Source organism: Dipodomys ordii, unplaced genomic scaffold, assembly GCF_000151885.1.
Source record: "Dipodomys ordii isolate 6190 unplaced genomic scaffold, Dord_2.0 Scaffold73, whole genome shotgun sequence".
NCBI lineage: Eukaryota > Metazoa > Chordata > Mammalia > Rodentia > Heteromyidae > Dipodomys > Dipodomys ordii.
Window position 1 is genome coordinate 8,576,220 of NW_012267289.1, and position 14,200 is coordinate 8,590,419.

General features: G+C 33.6%; 1 pseudogene; it reads left to right on the forward strand.

Moving 5' to 3' along the window:
* Window positions 1-1,296: 1,296 nt before the first annotated feature.
* Window positions 1,297-8,220, forward strand: LOC105991436 (annotated as a pseudogene).
* Window positions 8,221-14,200: the final 5,980 nt, after the last annotated feature.

The following is a 14,200-nucleotide window of genomic DNA, read 5'->3' on the forward strand; positions in this document are numbered from 1 at the left end:
GAAATGGGCTTTCTCTAAAAACCATATTTTTAGTGTGGCAGCACTTTATTACTCATCAACTACCTTCAGCAAAATTTGCAATTGAACATAGGAATCTTATGAAGTCAATATTGACGACCATTAGCAATCATTTCAATTTGGATATATTTTACTTACAGTTTGATTGTCTGCAAATAACTACATAAGCTAAAATGATCAAATTTAATTTTATGTGGGAGAGTTTGTTACATTCACAATGTAGGAAAGAGTGGTATATTGACTTATATACAAAATGCTCAGTAAAATATTATCAGAGGTGGGTGATAATATAGAACTAATATTAACTGACTTGGAAAACATTTTAGGAAGAATACATGATAAGTGAAATGCAATAGGGCATTTTATTAGAAGTGACAGGAACAGTTCTTACATAAGTACAGTATAATGACTTGAATCTTTAAGCCTAGAACCCTAATTTTATATCAATTTCTTTATCAAATAGAGAAATTGGAGACTCAGAACATACACATCACTAAAGAAAAAATAGTTTTAGAGGATTTTTGCTTATGAAAAATTTTAGTCCCCAAAGAAGAAAAACAAGATAATGTAATCCATTTCTCATCTGGCAGATTTTGATTCTTGTAAATTTACACAAAGTGCCAACAAATCACATAACAATGTAACTCTCATGTAAAGGATGTAAAATATATAAATAAATTCTGTCTTACCGATATATTGAAAATTACGTCGAGATCATTTAAAAGTACTAGACTTCAGCAGGTATTCCTGCCTCAGGCCTCTAATGCTAGCTACTCAGCAGTTTGAGATATGAGGTTTGTAGTTTGAAGCCAACCTGAGCAGATAAGATGTGACACTCTTAACTTCAATTATCTCCCTTCTCCCTCCCAACAAACCCTGTCTAATTGGAGCTATGGCTCAAGATACTGGCCTTGAAAAAGAGAGAGAGATAGAGAGAGACAGACAGACAGACAGAGACAGACGGAGACAGAGAGAGAGAGAGAGAGAGAAAGAGAGAGAGGAGCAAGAAAAGCTCTAGGAATGTTCCCAGGCCAAGATCAAACCCCAAAACTGGTGCACAAAAATAAAAGGTATTAGACTATAAAGTATCAGAAAATAGAGTATAATAGAGTTGCTGGTAACAAAAGCAGCAATTCTGTATACACCGATTGACCTGGGAGGTTTGATCAGCTATTCTTAGTAGAATGCTTTTATATAAGGTTTGTTTGAACACTGAGTCAAGCAGAGTGGTGATATAAAATTCCTGTGAGATTGCCAGCGGGTTCCCTGTAGGATAACATGCAAGCCATGTTACTGGGCACAGTGAATGTGGACGTGGATGAGAGGTGAGTTGGTCTTGCAGGCATCACAGACTTGTGAAATAACATGTAGTCATTGTACATAGTTCTACTTTGGACCAATGAAATCAGATCTTACTTCACCATTCTTATCACAGATGATATTTTATGCTTATTTGACTTCAGTTAAATGTCAAGTCCTCAATAAGGGTGCCCGCCTATGAATTTCCAAGACATTTTGGAAAATGTGGATTTGTTTCAGTATTTGTGGATTGTAGCTCTAAAGTCTTTCTTTCTAATTAATATTTGTAAAACTTTGATGTCAATGGAGCCTTCATGTAGAGGACTGAAAATATGAGAGAATCTTGATTGTCTTGAATATAGAAAAATCAGAAACTGCAAAGTGGTAAGGAGAAGTTTTCAGAAGGGCCATGGCATTGAGTCCCTGTAGGTTTGAAATAGGCCTAGAGGCTAGTCCAAAACTTTGTGCCTTACCTTGTCCTAAGAAAAACAACTGAACTCACAAATTTTGAACATGTGGCTAACATGTTTGAATTTCTTTTCATACATAAAAAAGCAATTGTGTAAGGGAAGGAGGGGTGAGAAGGGCGAAAGAGGTGAAGTTGATCAAGACACATTGTGTTCATGAAATGCTTTGTTAAATTGAAACTACTTTGTGAACTATTTAAAAATAAAAAATAACTTGTTTTTGTCAGTTGTAGGGCTGGAACTTGGCCTGGGCGCTATCCCTGAGCTCTTTAGCTCAAGGTGAGCTCCCTACCACTTGAGACACTGTGTTGCCTCTGGTTTTCTGATGCTTGATTGGAGATAAGTGTCTCAAAGACTTTTCTGCCTCTGCTGGTTTTGAACCATGATGCTCAGATCTCATCCTCTTGAGTAGCTAGGATTATAGTAGTGAGCCACTTGTGCCTGGCTTTTATCCTTTTTTGTGCTGGCACTGTGGCCTGAAATCAGGGCCTGTGTGCTGTCTCTGAGCTTTTTGTTCAAGCCAAGGTTCTACCACTAGAGACAAAACTCGATTTCTGGATATTGGGTGGTAAATCAGAAATTAGTCACAGATACTTTCCTTTCCTGGCTGACTTCGAATCATGATGCTCAAATTTCAGCCTCCTAAATAGCTAGGATTATAGGCGTGATATACTGGTGCCCAGCTTGGAGGTCCTTTTAAGAAAAAATATAGTATTTATTACTCAAGGTAGTTATTATGCAGTATAGAAAATGTTTTAAATAGTTCATTAATCAGTAAAATGTGGTTTATTATGTTCTATGGCAATCAGAATAGAAAGAGGTTTGATATGAACCAGAACATTCACAATTCCCATATATGAATTTTGGAATTTTTAATAAAAATTTAGACATTAATATAATAGCTGAGCATTCATTTTCAAAAAATATTTTAGAGAACCTAGGACTTCCTTGGTTCTTAGATTGTAGATGATTGGATTTAAAACAGGAGTTATACCATGTGACACAGAGACAACATTGTATCTTCATCATCTTCCTTTGAAGAAGCATGGTGCACATTCATGAAGAGGAGTGGGCTATGGTATTAATAATGTACAGTTAAAGGGTGAGATGCCTTGGTCAAAACTGTAAAGAGAACAAGTGTGTAAGAGACAAGAATAGACCCAATGCTAAATACTCTTCATCATCCAGAAAAATAAAAATCATTAGATAATGCATAGGTATGTCAATACAGAAGTCTTTAACTATGGCATAAGATTGCAAACACAGAGATAAATGTTGGAGTAACAGATTAATCTGACTGAATAACTTCCTTGAATTACAGCATGAATGAACCCACGGACAAATGATAAAACAAATATCTGATGTGTAGGCTTTTGAACATAATGACTTGGCAACATAATCACTACATTAGGTATTACTAAATAGCAATCATAAACTATTGTAGCCAAGACACAGCATTCTGCAATTACCCTGATTGCAAAGGAAAAATACTGTACTGCACACTCAGAGAAAGATAATCATCTATTCCTTCTTTAACAAGTTGAGTAGCATTTTGGGGGTCATGGTGATCCACAAATTTAATATATCCACACATAATCAAACAAACAGAGTGTATACATCTGCAATAATTAATACTACACACAATACATAGTCTATACATTTCTTTCCACAACTAGTTCACACCAAGATGTTCTGCATAATCATAACTTGACATACAGTCACTTACTCTGTTTGTTACTTCAGAAATAACCTTGATTTGACTCTCTAGTTTCTTGCTTTATAATTTAATAGTTGAAATGATTTTCTGAAGCTTTTTAAAGACAGGTAAAGGCTTTTGCTCCTCCAGGTCTGTCAACACAGAATCTCACTTCCTGAAGCTTCAATGCTTTTATGGTCATTTGTAGAGTAATATTAAAAGATGTTAAGTGGGGACATATGTTTCTTTCTGCCTGGCTTCCTTCACTTAATATAAGTTTTTCCATTTCCTAACAAATGGCGCAATGTCATTCTTTCTGATGAAGGCATAGAATTCCATTGTGTGTGTGTGTGTGTGTGTGTGTGTGTGTGTGTGGAGGGGGTGTGTGTATGTATACACACATACCATATTTTCTTGAGAGGCATCTGGGTTGGGTCCATATCTTACCTATGGTTAATAATGCTGCAATAAACATAGTTGAGCTGGTAGCTTTAGTATGGACTTGTTGTGATCATTTGGGTTAAATGCCCAAAAGTGGGATTGCTGGGTTATAGGGGAGCTCTATGTGGAGTCCTTTGAGGAACCTCCATACTGCTTTCCAAAGTGGTTGAACAAGTTTACACTCCCACCGACAATGCAGTACAGTTCCCTTCTGGCCACATCCCCTCCAGCATCTGTTATTAGAGTTCTTGATTATAGCCATTCTAACTAGGGTGAGGTGGAATCTCAATGTTGTTTTGATTTGCATTTCTTTTATGGGTAGAGAGGTTGAGCATTTCTTTATATGTCTATTGGCCATTCTTATTTCTTCTTCAGAGAAATTTCTCTGTAAGTCTTTAGCTCACTTATTTATCAGGCAGTTGCTTCTCTGAGGATTTATTGTTGGGGATAAATTTTATTTTTAGCAGAATTGGTTTAATAAGAAAGTTTAAGTTAAAAACTTTCATAAACAACTCTAGCAAATAATCAAATGTTGAAAATCTTCACTGCCTACTGAGCAATAATCAAATAATGTAACATTCAGATTTCCCAGTATAGTTGAAGATCTACACAGAACCCCATCAAAACTGCCATTGAAGGACTTAGATAGCTTCCGCTAAGTTGGTATTTTTGAGAACAACACTAATAGAATTGAAAAAAATATATATATACACATATGAGCTTCGTACTAGCTGATTCAGGGCCAAGGACACACATGCAACCTGATTAGACTCGCTGGACTCACTAGACTCTCTGATGAGATCATGAACTTGTCTCTCTTGTGTGCTTCTGTCCTGTGCCTGAGGGATTTAATTTTTTGAGTTCCAGGTATATTTTAGATATGAGACTGTTGTCTGTTGTATGATTAGTGAAGATTTTCTCCCAATCCGTGGGCTTCCTATTGATCTTGCTAACTAGGTCTGTTGTCATGCAGAAGCTATACAGTTTAATACAATTCCATTTGTCCAACCTTTCTTTGATTGTTGTGTTTCTGGGTCTCTATTAAGAAAATTTCGGCCTGTGTCAATGAGACGTAGGGTTTCTTCTATTCCATTCTGTAATGTTTTCAGGGTATCTGTTTCTACTCCAACGTCTTTGATCCATTTGGAGTTGATTCTGGTGCAGGTTTATATATAGGGATCTAGTGTTAGTTTTCTACAGGTGACTAACCAATTTTGCCATTAGCATTTACTGAAGAGGCTGTCTTTCTTCCATTCTATTTTTTACCCCCTCTTATTGAAGATTAGGTAGCTGTAGGTCTGTGGGTTAATTTCTGGGTTTTCAATTCTATTCCACTGGTTGTCAGGTCGGTTCTTGTGCCAGTATCAAGCTGTTTTGATTACTATGGCTTTATAGTAGAGTTTCAAATTTGGTATTGATATTCCTCCAGCACTGTTTTTTCTGTTAAGGATTGTTTTTGTTATTTGGGGTCTTTTATTGTTCCATATGAATTTTTGCATGGCTTCTTCTATTTCCTTGAAGAATGAGATTGGAATATTATGGGTATTGCATTGAATTTGTAGCTAGCCTTGTGAAGTATTACCATTTTCACGAGCACAAACTTATCCAAATTCAGAAACATTGAAATTATGCCCTGCATTCTCTCAGAACAAAAGGGAATAAAATTAGAACTCAATACCTAAAGCCACCCAAAAAAGTCCTGTAACACATGGAGGCTGAACAACACACTGTTGAGTCACCAGTAGATCATAGATAAGATTAGAAATGAAATGGAAATATTCATGATATTTAACAAAATGAGCACAGAAATTACCAGTTCCTCTAAGGCAGTCCTTAGATGCAAGTTTATAGCTCTGAGTTCTTACATCAACAAATTGAAGAGATCTGAAACCAACAATTTAATGAGACAGCTGAACCTCTTGGAAAAAGATCAACAACTTAAATCACAATCCAGAAGAGGGAAAGATATAATTAAAAGTAAACCTGAATCAAATGAATGAGAATTCAAGAAAACCATAAACAGAATCAACAAAACAAAGAGTTGGTTCTTTGAAAATATTAACAAAATTGACAAACTCTTAGCAAATCTTATCAGAAAAAGAAGAGAACATACCCAAGTAAACAAACTCAGAGATGAGAATGTAAACATCACCACAAAACAACCAAGATTCAGAACATTATAAGGGAATACTTTTCAAACATTTATGCTAATAAGTTTGAGAATGTGGAAGAAATGGATGATTTCCTAGCAAATATAGACATGCAGAAACTAAACCAACATGAGGTACACCAACTTAATAGACCCATATCAAGCATTGAAATAGAAACAGCAAAAGGGACCTCCCATCTAAGAAAAGACCAGGCTTGGATGGATTTACAGTGGATTTCTACAAGGCTTTCAAAACAGAACTCACACCAATACTCCTCCAACTCTTCAATGATATTGAAAGGGAAAGTTCACTACCAAGCTCTTTCTATGAAGCCATCGTAACCCTCATCCACAAACCAGGAAGGGACTCATCAAAGAAAGAGAACTACAGACCCATTTCTTTGATGAACATAGATGTAAAACTTCTCAACAAAATTTTGGCCAATCAATTTCAACAATTCATCAAAAAAAAGTCATACACTATGATCAAACAGGAATCATTTCAGGGATGCAAAGCTCATTCAATATACACAAATCAATTAATATAATTCATCATATCAACAAGAGCAAGGATAAGAACCACATAGTTATCTCAATAGATGCAGAAAAAGCATTTGACCAGATCCTTTGTGATGAAGGCTCTGGAAAAACTAGGAATCCACGGTACATTCCTCAATACAATAAAGGCTGTATATGACAAACCTACAGCCAGCATTATACTTAATGGCAAAAAACCAAAGCCATTTCCTCTAAACCCAGGAACAAACAAGGAGGTCCACTTTCTCTGCTTCTCTTCAATTTAGTAATAGAATGCCTAGCTACAGCAATAAGACAAGAAACAAACATAAAGAAGACCCAAATAGGGAAAGAAGAAGTAAAACTCTCCCTCTTTGCAGATGACATGATCTTGTATTTAAAGAATCCCATGGACAACACTCCCAAATTACTTGAGCTGATTCAAAACTTTGGCAAAGTAGCAGGGTATGAAATTAACCCTCAAAAATCAATGGCTTTTCTGTATTAAAAAAATGAGAAGAATACGGCTGAAATCAGGAAAACAACTCCTTTTGCAATAGCCCCACAAAAAATAAAATACCTAGGAATTAACGTAACTAAAGAAGTAAAGGACTTCTACGATGAAAACTTTAAAAACCTGAAAAAGGAAATCAAAGCAGAACATTTTCTTTCATTTCAGTGATTGTCTGCAACACATATGGAAGATAGAAATAAGACTGGTGTCTAAGTTTGTGCTCACACGACTCACAGACCATCCAGGGCTACAGGTGCCCCTCTTCCTGGTGTTCTTATTCATCTACCTCATCACCACGGTGGGCAACCTGGGACTGATTGCACTCATCTGGAAGGTCTCTCACCTTCACACCCCATGTACGTATTCCTCAGCAGTTTAGCTTTTGCTGATGTGTGCATTTCTTCCTTTGTGCCTCCCAAGATGCTTACACATTTTCTAACTGAAGATCACATGATTTCACTTATTGAGTATTTTGCCCAGTTTTATTTCTTTTGTTCCAGTGCAACCACCCCATGTTTCCTTCTGGCAGTGATGGCCTATAACTATTATGTGGCCATATGTAATCCTTTCTTTTAACCAGTAGTAACTGTCCAAAAGACTCTGCACTCAGTCTATATGTGTTTCATATTTTATTGGTATTCTGAATTCAACAATTCATGTAGGTTTGTTACTTAGATTAGTTTTCTGCAGGTTCAGTGTCATACATTATTTCTACTGTGAAATTGTATACAGTTATTCAAAATTTCTTGCACAGATCTTACAGTCAATATGCTGGTTGTTTTCATTTTTTGATCTTTATACAAGGTTTCACCTTTATGAACTTTGCCATCTCTTATATATGTATTCTCTTTACCATTCTGAAAAAGAAGTTTGAGATGGGCAGAAACAGAGCATTCTCTACTTGTAGTGCCCATCTGCTCTCTGTCTTTTTGTTCTATGGAAATCTCTTCCTCACATATATTCGCCTTGGATCTGGACCAGCTGAAGATAAGAAAAAATGTATTCTTTATTTTACACAATCGTCATTCCCTTGCTAAATCCTTTTATCTATAGTCTGAGAATCAAAGAGGTTATAATTGCTTTGTGAAGAGTGATAAAAATAGTTATTAGACAAGTTTAAAATAGTCTATTCATAATAATGGTAATAATAATAATAATATGCTCATTATGTTAGCCCCACTTTACCATTTAATTAGTGGGCTGGTGCTCTCAATTCTGGGTTAGCTCAGTGTGAAGAAATCCAGCTTTGTATTTGTATTTGTACATATAAGTTTCCTTATATATATCCAGCTTCTCTCATTCACAACTAGCTTGTTTATGTTGTTGCATCCTATTTCATTTAAGCATTTAGATTCTACAAACTAGCTATTTGATAGTGACTTTACATTTCTGCAATTGACAATTTTACTAAAATATTAAAATTATTTAGTAAGATCTACATTTACCCTATATACTCACATATAGTTCATTATGCTCTGACTTGCTCCTCAGAATGTGGAAATCATTAAAATGTTGTGGTTCTGCTGCATTGATTCAGTCCTTTAGAGATATTTCTACAGACAAGTATGTATAAATTATTGTCTTGATAGACCAGTTATATAAGAAAGAGCTATCTGGGTGGGTGTTTCATAATTATGCCTATAATCCTAAATTGCTTAATTCTCCCAACTACTCCAAGAATTCAAATATGGACAATGGTGGCTTGTAATTTTGCTCTGTCTTTATGGTTATATGATACTGTGTATATGGATTTCTAGAAAATAAGAACTTAAATTTTTATCTGCTTTTAATGATCAAGTACAATCATCTTCATCTTTCATTTATGACTTATAATACATAGTGGCAACAGTCTATCAGTTCTAGTGCTAGATAGTTTATGAGATAAAACAATAGTTGAGAATAATTGGCAGGTTGGTTTTAACTCCTCTTTCTAGAGAGACTGAGAATAGAAAAACAATGTTCAACAGAAATGTACTCATTACCTTACTTATTCAACTGTAATCCCAAGGTATATCACCTTGACAATAAAATTAAATAAAAAAAGAACAGGAAAGAAACAGTAGATAATAGTGTATTTTGTGTTGCTGGTATAACAAATTCCCAAAAGATTAATGGTAATTCAACACAAATTTGTTATGTAGACTATTAATAACTATGAACATAGATTAGTATATTCTGAAAAGATAGACTTCTAAATTTAACAAGATAAAGTTTTTGATAATAATTGCAGCCAATGGACTTTAATAAACATGAGCCAGAAATGCAGAATCTGCCTGAATAAAATTACAGACAGAATAAGAATATATGTACCGTAAAAATGAAGAATGAAGCTCACTAAAATTTAGTAAATTTAGCAAACAACCAAACATTAACAAAAATTCTTTTTAAAATTTTTATTTTATTTTGTTGTAAAGGTAGTGTACCGAAGGGTTCCAGTTACGTGAGTAAGGTAATGTCTACATTTCTTGTCAAACATTGTTACTCACTCCTTCATTTTTCATGGAAAAACAAAAAAATATTAAAGGGCAGGGATTCATATATACCTTTCAGTAATAAATGATGAATGAAAGTGTTCTCATTTGTTCAAGTGAAAGATATCCTGGAAGATTGGAAGAGAAAACAAGACTTTAGATGCTTGCAATGTAAGCAGTTCACTAACAAAGATAAACACAGACTGGTAATGAATATTTAGACTTGATTCTCTAAATATTTTAACTTTAGGGAAACAGGAAGAGCTACCCTCATTTCTGACATATTATCCTTTAAACTAAAGTTTATTAGAAGAGACAAGGAGGATCACTTCCTTTGATGAAGAGAGCAATCTATTTGGAGAACATAATAGGAATACATTTTCAATTAACATGAACATATCTGGTTTCCTAAGCTGTTCTCTGTTGTACATAAAAGCATAATTAGGATGGATGATTTCAATAATCTACTCTGACCTTCATTTAAGTGATCTACACAAAGCACCAACAAAGAAGCATTAAGAGTCAAATGACATTTTCTAATAATCCACAGAATACACATTCACCTCAGCAGCCTATGAACTTTACCTCTTTGAATATAAAGCACATCTTTAAAAACATATAAATGTTGAAATAACTTATTTTATCAGATTCAAATAAAATAGACTTAGAAAAAATAGGAAGAAAATATACAAAACATATGGAAAGTGAACAATCACTATTGTTAAAACAATCAGTGAGTTATTAAAGAAATAAGAGAGAAGAATTTTTAGAAATACATAATTGACTATGAATGAACAATACATCCAAGGACATGTGAGATAAAACAAAAGTGGATTTAAGTCATAAATTAATCAATATAAATGTCTTCAAGTCAATATTGGAAAGATCTGATGTCAGTAAACTAGGAATGTACATTAATGTCAGAAAATAAGAACAAGCCAATTCCAAAATTATAGAAGCACTAAATAATAAATTTTGAGTTGAAGTTAATAAAATTGAAACAAAATACTAAGAATCAATGTGTTTATTTCTTTGAATTGATAAATAAGCCTGTGTGAAACTAATCAAAAGAAAAAGAAAACCAAAAATAACTGCTTAAATATTGAATTTTAAAACTTTTGAAAAATTACTAACATCAATACTCTTCAAATTATTTCATACAATAGAAATGGAAGTAGTATGTCCAAACTCATCTATGAAGCCAATAGTATGCTAATATCAAAACTGGATAAAAACACAATGACAATACAATGATGTAAAAAACCTTGATAACATGCTTGAAAAAAATTCAACGGCACATTTAACAAGTCACATGTATCACAAGATAATAGGACTAATTCCAAGACAAAAAGTACCGCAGTCAAAAAACAGAGTTTATACATTTAAATATATGCTAGTAAAATTGATGGGATGGGTAGAGTTAGTGGAATAGGTAATATTGATCCAAATTCATGGTACTCATCAAACTGACATCTTGAATAGTGTAATATAGTAGTATAATATAATCACCCTTTTGTCCAACTACTTAAAGATAATAGAAATAAAGAAATGTAGAATATCTTTGTATTAAGTATATATAACAGATAGTGAATAATCATATACATAGAGAAACATAAACTTGTAAGAAATGACCCTTGTGGTTGAATAATGAATAATGACCCAAGTGTAATTTAAGTTGTCAAAACTAATGCAGTATTCTAGTTATCTACTTGAGATCTAGTATTCTGGAGATTGTAAGGCTCTGTGGGATGCCTTGGATTTAGCAAATAGATCCATGTCCACAATATCCAGTTGAAGATCTTCACATTGACGTGAAGGGATTTTCTCTTAGGGGATTTTTTGTTTTCTATGATTCCTAGTCCTGGTAAATCTCAGAGGTGTTCAGCTGATTTACAGCTGTATTTAAAGAAATTTGTATAAACAATATTCTTCTAGTTTGGGAAATCAGTGTGGAAAGACCAGTAACCCTTGTGCTACAACATATTTTTTTTCTGTTTTTGGAAGCTTTATAATTTTAAAGGATATCCATAATTTCTTAGAAGATATTGGTAAGAACAAATAATTTTTATGGTATTTATTAATTGTTCATAAAGAACATCTTAGATTTATAAGGTTTAATTTTTCTTGCCTTGTGATAAATTTAGACTTGGTTTACAGAATATGAAAATTATTCAGGATTATATTGGAAGTAAAGAATCAAGTAAGCATATTTTATTTTCATGATTTTTATTATGATTTTATTATTTTTAAGTTATTATACAGAGGGGTTACAATCCCATAAATCACATAACATTGAGTTTAGTTCTTCTTGGACAATATCACCCTTACCTTTGCTTTCTCATGATTAAAGTGTGGATAACTAAAGATTTATCAGTTGAATGATTCCAGAAGAAAATGATTTAACTTATCCTATTGTGATGACTTGCCACATTCTAGTGAACTCTAAAGACATGCCTCAACTATATATTTATAGATTTACATAATTATAATAGTTATACAAGAAATGGTTATCATTGTTATGGTAATAAAAATGCATTCCATATCATTGCAATTTCGAATTCAAAGTTAAGTTTTATAAGTTCAACATAATTCATCTATATCTTTCTCCTAGATGTTAATGTCATACCTTCATATGTAATATGTTGTGTGAATGTATGCAAGTACATATGATATATTCATATATGCTTAAAATTGAAGACATACAATAATGACTCTATTTCAAAGTTATATAGGCTCCAATATGAAAAGACAGAATTAAGCATTTAACAACACATAAACTTCACTTAGTAATTTAGAGTACTATTTGTTGCATATGTATGTATATATGTGACTTGTGCTTATATCCATTTGTTTGTGTATTTATACATATGTGTATATATACATGCATATGAATCATACTTATTGTGTTGGATCCAAGATTTGAAAAGATCTCACAATCAAGCATTATTATTTAAAAATATTATTTTCTTATTTTGAATCAAATACAAGCTCACCAATTCTATAGAAGTTTGTAAAATTTTATTTAGTAAGTTGAAGTAGTAATAATTGTTCTATGCATTATCTGTACTCAAATCTAAACTTTATCTCATTTAACTCATCTAAAAAATGATATTAATATACAAGAAAGGCTCTGAAATAAAGCCAGCAATATTTCTAGAGACATTAGTCCTAATTGTTGGAAAGATAAGATGGCACAACATATAAATATGGAATAAACATTTGTGTAGTGTTGATATACATACTAATAAGAGAAAATTAAAAATCAAAGTCTTAGTCATATACAAATTTCATCAGAAAATAATCTTGAATTGTACATAAAAGTTGCTGAGAATTTCTGTACTGTTCCAGATGTATAGTTATGAGTTCATTCTTTGTGGAACATTGTTATACTCTCCTTATTTGTCTCCTACTTTCCCTTCCCCTGATTCCTAGCTCCCCCTACCATTGTAAAGTTCATTTCCAACAGAGTGTCTTGTGCATATCTTCCTCTTGATACTCTCTCTTAATTTTTTTGTTTGTTTTCAGATCTGGGGATATATCTCTATTCTTTTGCTTCCTTGAACAATTATTTTCACACTTGACACTGTCATTATTTATCATTCTTAATATCTCTCCTTCTTTTAACTTTGTGTCATTCTGCACTACTCTTCAGGATCTTTTTTGTTATTTTTCTCCAGCAGAAGGTTTGTTGTCTCTCTATACAGAGGTTTGGATAAGAAAGGAGTTTTAAATTTGCATAGTGATCAAGAAGCTGTGGTACATATACACAATGCAATTCTGTGCCTCCATCAGAAAAAATGGCATTGCCTCATTTGTAAGGAAATGGAAAGACCTGGAAAAAAATCATATTAAGTGAAGTAAGCCTGTCCCAAAGAAACACAGATCCCATTGTTTCCTTCATTTGTAATAATTAGAATGTCTAGATAGTCCTACCAGATGAGCAGAATAGTTCAATAGCTATGTACATATGACCATATAAGATGATGCTAAGTGAAATAAGATATGGGAACAGGAGGTTTTTCTTTGCTGCTGTTGATTTTAATGTACCATGTGATTTATTTTTCCTTTTGTGTATTTTTTCCAATGTGTTATCTCCTGTTATCACTGTAGTTGATCTTGGTACCCTGGTACTGTATAACCATTTATCTTTGTTTCACAAAACAGTAAGAGAAAGGACAAAGGGTGAACTGATGCAACAGAAATAATCACAAGACAATATATTGGAAATGAACTGTAGAGCTTGGGGGATTAGGAGGGAGAGAAAGTGGGAGAAAAATGGGGGAAGGGGTAAGCAAGTTCAATAAGAAATATACTCACTACCTTATATATGTAACTGTAAGCCCTCTGTACATCATCCTGACGATAATATTAAATAAAAAAATAAATTGGCATTGGCTCTAACATAGAATGGGAGAAATCAGCTAGCTAAAGAGAGAAGGGGGGCTGGACACCAGTGGCTCATGCCTGTAATCCTAGATACTCAGGAGGCTGAGATCTGAGGATCGAGGTTCAAAGCCAGCCTAGGAAGGAAAGTCCGTGAGACTATTATTTCCAATAAACCACTAGAAAACTGGAAGTGGTGCTGTGGCTCAAATGGTAGAGCACTAGCCTTGAGCTGAAGAGCTGAAT